Source organism: Salvelinus sp. IW2-2015, linkage group LG9, assembly GCF_002910315.2.
Source record: "Salvelinus sp. IW2-2015 linkage group LG9, ASM291031v2, whole genome shotgun sequence".
In the NCBI taxonomy this organism is placed as follows: Eukaryota; Metazoa; Chordata; class Actinopteri; order Salmoniformes; family Salmonidae; genus Salvelinus; species Salvelinus sp. IW2-2015.
The window spans coordinates 9,286,163-9,292,942 of record NC_036849.1 but is presented as its reverse complement, the minus strand read 5'-3'; positions in this window follow the sequence as shown (position 1 = coordinate 9,292,942).

Below are 6,780 nucleotides of genomic sequence, written 5' to 3'. Positions count from 1 at the left end.
GACAAACAGAAAACACAGGTATAGTACATAGGGGATAATTGGGAAGAGGGCGACACCTGGAGGGGGTGGAGACAAGAACAAAGACAGGTGAAAGAGATCAGGGAGTGACACAACTCTCCAACAAATCAAATCAAAGGTGATTTGTCACGTGCGCCAAATACTTACAGTGAAATGCTTACTTACAGGCTCTAATCAACAGTGCAAAAAAGGTATTAGGTGAACAATAGGTAAGTGAAGAAATAAAAACAACAGTAAAAAGACAGTGAAAAATAACAGTAGCGAGGCTATATACAGTAGTGAGGCTATAACAGTAACGAGGCTACAATCAGCCACTGGTTAGTTGGGCTGATTGAGGTAGTATGTACATGTAGATATGGTTAAAGTGACTATGCATTTATGATAAACAGAGAGTAGCAGTTGCATAAAAGAGGGATTGGCAGGTGGCGGGACACAATGCAGATAGCCCAGTTAGCCAATGTGCGAGGGCACTTGGTTGTCGGTCAATTGAGGTAGTATGTACATGAATGTATAGTTAAAGTGACTATGCATATATGATAAACAGAGAGTAGCAGCAGTGTAAAAGAGGGGTTGGGGGGGCAATGCAAATAGTCCGGGTAGCCATTGATTACCTGTTCAACAGTCTTATGGCTTGGGGGTAAAAACTGTTGAGAAACCTTTTTGTCCTAGACTTGGCACTCCGGTACCGCTTGCCATGCGGTAGTAGAGAGAACAGTCTATGACTGGGGTGGCTAGGGTCTTTGAAATTTTTTAGGGCCTTCCTCTGACACCGCATGGTGTAGTGTTCCTGGAAGGCAGGCAGCTTAGCCCCAGTGATGTACTGGGCCGTACGCACTACCCTCTGTAGTGCCCTGCGGTCGGAGGCCGAGCAATTGCCGTACAAGGCAGTGATGCAACCAGTCAGGATGCTCTCGATGTTGCAGCTGTAGAACCTTTTGAGGATCTGAGGACCCATGTCAAATCTTTTTAGTTTCCTGAGAGGGAATAGGCTTTGTAGTGCCCTCTTCACGACTGTCTTGGTGTGTTTGGACCATTCTAGTTTGTTGATGATGCAGACACCAAGGAACTTGAAGCCCTCAACCTGCTCCACTACAGCCCCATCGATGAGAATTGGGGCGTGCTCGGTCCTCCTTTTCCTGTTATCCACAATCATCTCCTTAGTCTTGGTTACATTGAGGGATAGGTTGTTATTCTGGCACTAGCCGGCCAGGACGCTGACCTCCCTATAGGCTGTCTCATCGTTGTTGGTGATCAGGCCTACCACTTGTGTTGTCTGCAAACTTAATGATGGTGTTGGAGTCGTGCCTGGCCATGCAGTCGTCGGTGAACAGGGAGTACAGGAGGGGACTGAGCACGTACCCCTGAGGTGCTCCAGTGTTGAGGATCAGAGTGGCAGATGTGTTGTTACCTACCCTTACCACCTGGGGGCGGCCCATCAGGAAGTCCAGGATCCAGTTGCAGAGGGAGGTGTTTAGTCCCAGGGTCCTTAGCTTAGTGATGCGCTTTGAGGGTACTATGGTGTTGAACGCTGAGCTGTAGTCAATGAATAGCATTCTCACATACAGTGGGGAGAACAAGTATTTGATACACTGCCGATTTTGCAGGTTTTCCTACTTACAAAGCATGTATAGGTCTGTAATTTTTTATCATAGGTACACTTCAACAAAAATCCAGAAAATCACATTGTATGATTTTTAAGTAATTCATTTGCATTTTATTGCATGACATAAGTATTTGATCACCTACCAACCAATAAGAATTCCGGCTCTCACAGACCTGTTKGTTTTTCTTTAAGAAGCCCTCCTGTTCTCCACTCATTACCGTAATAGGCTGTATGCTCTCGTTGGCTGGCCCTCGCTTCATATCCGTCGCCAAACCCACTGGCTCCAGGTCATCTATAAGTCGTTGCTAGGTAAAGCCCCGCCTTATCTCAGCTCACTGGTCACCATAGCAGCACCCACCCGCAGCACGAGCCCCAGCAGGTATATTTCACCTTTCCATTGTCTTCATGTGTACATGTAATTCATTTCAGTACATATTAACCATATCGATTGCATAATTGGCCTATGATGATCCGTAGGGCCGTAATCATTGACAATTCACATTACACCATATGTTTGAAGCGTGCGCTCCAAGCCGCGCTCCGCGGTAATAACTATAAACAATAACTGATGGCCCACTCTCCCGATCGCAACAGATAGTTACATTTACATTTACATTTAAGTCATTTAGCAGAGCGACTTAGTTCAGATGAAAGGTAGAGTCGGTGGATTTACGTGGATTCATGGACGCACAGAACTTATGGAGCAGACGGAGTTAAGGAAGAGAAAGCAGCGAGATCAGGCGATGGCGTTTTCCTCCTTTTATGGGGATGAGATCTGTCGGTCATTGCCACCTGACCTAATTAAAGCACCCCTGGCCCAGCTGAGTAAGTGGTCATAAATTAAAGGATTATTCCACCAACTCCATGGGCCTTTTCTACGTTCTATGTTTCGTTTATTGGTTGTGTGCTGCATTGGCACAGAAACCTGTTGGTGGAAAATTCGTTGCATGTATTTTATATAATTATAAACATGGCATCAAAACGTTGATAATCGGATTTCCACCTAGCTGATCGTTGTCTGCAGTCGGTTCTGATCGTAGTGTAATGAAACAGGCAGGAAGAGTGAGCTCGTCTGCAGTGGTCGGCGAACCCTCAACCTTCCGGCCCACAGCCTTGTGTCGCATCGACTGTGCCACAAAAGCAGGCTGAAATGGCAAAGTCTATATCCACATTTAATAAACACAGGTTCACTGTTATTTGTGCTCATAAACATTATTTTGAGTTAATTCCTTGAAGGAGGAATGTTTTCAATTTATTTTACAGTACAAGGGCAGGGTCATGTGAAAATATTTGTAACTTTGGGGAGGGGTGGTGCATTTTATATGACACATTGAGTCGCACCAGCCGCTCCAACCAGTTAATTTTGATCTGTCCCTAAGTATTCCACCTCTTCCACCCCAGCCTAAATAAATTCAGGAGAAAAAAGGTGCTTAACAAGTCACATAATACGTTTCATGGACTCACTCGTGTGTAATAATAGTGTTTAAAATGATTTTTGAATGAGTGCCTCATCTCTGTACCCCACACATAAAATTACAGATTCAACCACAAAGACCAGGAGGTTATTCAATGCCTCTCATAGAAGGGCCCCGATTGGTAGATGTGTAAAAAAACAAGCAGATGCTGAATATCCCTTTGAACATGGTGAAGTTATTAATTAGGCTTTGGATGGGGTGTCAATACACCCAGTCACTACAAAGATAGACGTTCTTCCTAACTCAGTTGCCTGAGAGAAATGAAACTACTCAGTTCTTTCACCATGAGGCCAATTATGATTTTAAAACAGTTACAGAGTTTGGTTGTGATATGAGAAAAATGTGGATGGATCAAGAACATTGTAGTTACTCCACAATACTAACCTAAATGACAGAACAAAAAGAAGGAAGCCTGTACAGAATACAAATATTTCAAAACATGCATCCTGTTTGCAAAAAAAGCACTTAAGTAATACTGCAAAAAATGTGGCAAATAAATTTTCTTTTTTTCCTGAATACAAAGCATTATGTTTGGGGTAAATCTAACAAAACATGACTGAGTACCACTCTTCATATTTTCAAGCATGGTGGGGCCTCCCGAGTGGTGCAGTGGTCTAAGGCACTGCATCGCAGTTGCTAGTTGTGCCACTAGAGATCCTGGTTCAAGTTCAGGCTCTATCGCAGCTGACCGGGAGACCCATGGGGCGGCGCACAATTGGCCCAGCGTTGTTAGGGGAGGGTTTGGCCGGGATGGATGTCCTTGTCCCAATGTGCTCTAGCGCCTCCTGTAGCGGACCGGGCACATGCATGCTGACATGGTCGCCAGGTGTACGGTGTTTCCTCAACACAGAAGCCAGCCACACCAATGTGTTGAAGCGAGCATTGTGTCAAGAAGCAGTGCAGCTTGGTTGGGTCGTGTTTCGGAGGACGCATGGCTCTCGACCTTCGCCTCTCACGAGTCCGTACAAGAGTTGCAGTGACGAGGCAAGACTAAGTACCAATTGGATATCATGAAATTGGGGAGAAAAAAATATAATAATAAAGCATGGTGATGGGTGTGCTTGTCATCAGCAAGGACTTGGGAGTTTGAGGATATTAAAGAAATGGAATACAGCACAGGCAAAATCCTAGAGGAAAACCAGGTTCAGTCTTCTTTCCAACAGACACTGGGAGATGAATTCACCTTTCAGCAGGACAATAACTAAAAACAGAAGGCCAAATTGCTTACCAAGACAACATTGAATGTTACTGAGTGGCCTAGTAACACTTTTGACTTAAATCGTCTTGAAAATCTATGGCAAGACTTGAAAATGGATTTCTAGCAACGATCAACAACCAACTTGTCAGAGATTGAAGAATTTTTTTAATAATTATGGTAAAATATTATACAAACCAGATGTGCTCCTAGAGACTTACCCCAAAAGACTCACAGCTGTAATCACTGCCAAAGGTGTTTCTAACATGTATTGTCTAAGGGGCCGTATACTTATCTAATAAAGATACAGTGCATTCGGAAGGTATTCAGGCCACTTGACTTTTTCCACATTTTGTTACATTACAGCCTTATTCTAAAATGGATTTAATAAAAACCAATTCCTCATCAATCTACACACAATACCCCATAATGACAAAGCAAAAACAGTTTTAGATTGTTTTGCAAATGTATCAAAAATAATTAAGAGAAATACCTTATTTACATAGTATTCAGACCCTTTGCTATGATACTCGTAATTGAGCTCAGGTGCATCTTGCTTCCATTGATCATCCTTGATGTTTATACAACTTGATTGGAGCACCTGTGGTAAATTCAATTGATTGGACATGATTTGGAAAGGCACACACCTGTCTATATAAGGTCCTACAGTTGACAGTGCAAGTCAGAGCAAAAACCAAACTATGAGGTCGAAGGAATTGTCCATAGAGCTCCGAAACAGGATTGTGTTGAGGATCTGGGGAAGGGTACCACAACATTTGTGCAGCATTGAAGGTCCCAAAGAACACAATGGACTCCATCATTCTTAAATGGAAGAAGTTTGGAACCACTAAGACTCTTCCAAGAGCTGGCCGCCCAGCCAAACTGAGCAATCAGGGAAAAGGATCTTGGTCAGAGAGATGACCACGACCCAAATGTGCCTCTGGCAGAGCTCCAGAGATGGGAGAACCTTCCAGAAGGACAAGCATCTCTGCAGCACTCCACCAATCAGGCCTTTATGGTAGAGATGACAGAAGGAAGCCACTCCTCAGTAAAAGGCACATGACAGCCTGCTTAGAGTTTGCCAAAAGGCACCTAAAGGACTCTCAGACCATGAGAAACAAGATTATTTGGTCTGAATGCCAAGCGTCACGTCTGAAGGAAACCTGGCACCATGCCTACGGTGAAGCATGGTGGTGGCAGCATCATGCTGTGGGGATGTTTTTCAGCGGCAGGGGCTGGGAGACTAGTCAGGATCGAGGGAAAGATGAACGGCGCAAGTTCAGAGTTCTGGTGTTCTTCTTGATGAAAATCTGCTTCAGAGAACTCAGGACCTCCGACTGGGGCAAAGGTTCACCTTCCAACAGATCAACGACCCTAAGCACACAGCCAATCATTTTTGCCCATTCCTCCTGACAGAGCTGGTGTAACTGAGTCAGGTTTGTAGGCCTCCTTGCTCACACACGCTCACACACAAATTTTCTATAGTATTGAGGTCAGGGCTCAAGCCACTTCAATACCTTGACTTTGTTGCCCTTAAGCCATTTTGCCACAACTTTGGAAGTATGCTTGGGGTCATTGTCCATTTGGAAGACCCATTTGCGACCAAGCTTTAACCTCTGACTGATGTCTTGAGATTTTGCTTCAATTTATCCACATAATTTTCCTACCTCATGATGCCATCTTTTGTGAAGTGCACCAGTCCCTCCTGCAGCAAAGCACCCCCTGTCACGATCGTTATAAGGAGTGGACCAAGATGCAGCATGGTATGTTTCCATCCTTTTATTTGGAAGAGAAACTAAAAGAAAAAAAACAATAACGCGAACAAACAAAACGTGAAGCTCACAGGCAACTATACCTAGACAAGATCCCACAAAGCACAATGGGGAAATGGCTACCTAAATATGATCCTCAAACAGAGACAACGACAAACAGCTGCCTCTGATTGGGAAGCATACCAGGCCAACATAGATATACAATTACCCTAGATAACCCACCCTTAATCACACCCCGACCTAACCAACATAGAGAATAAACAGCTCTCTATGGTTAGGGCGTGACACCCCCACAACATGATGCTGCCACCCCCGTGTTTCACGGTTGGGATGGTGTTCTTCGGCTTGCAAGCATCCCCCTTTTTCCTCCAAACATAACGATGGTCATTATGGCCAAACAGTTCTATTTTTGTTTCATCAGACCAGAGGACATTTCTCCAAAAAGTACGATCTCTGTCCCCATGTGCAGTTGCAAACCGTAGTCTGGCTTTTTTTATGGCAGTTTTGGAGCAGTGGCTTCCTTCCTTGTTATGTCGATATAGGACTCGTTTTACTGTGGATGTATATACTTTTGTACCTGTTTCCTCCAGCATCTTCACACGGTCCTTTGCTGTTCCGGGATTGATTTGCAATTTTTGCACCAAAATACGTTCATCTCTAGGAGACAGAACGCGTCTGCTTCCTGAGCGGTATTCCGGCTGCGTGGTCCCATGGTGT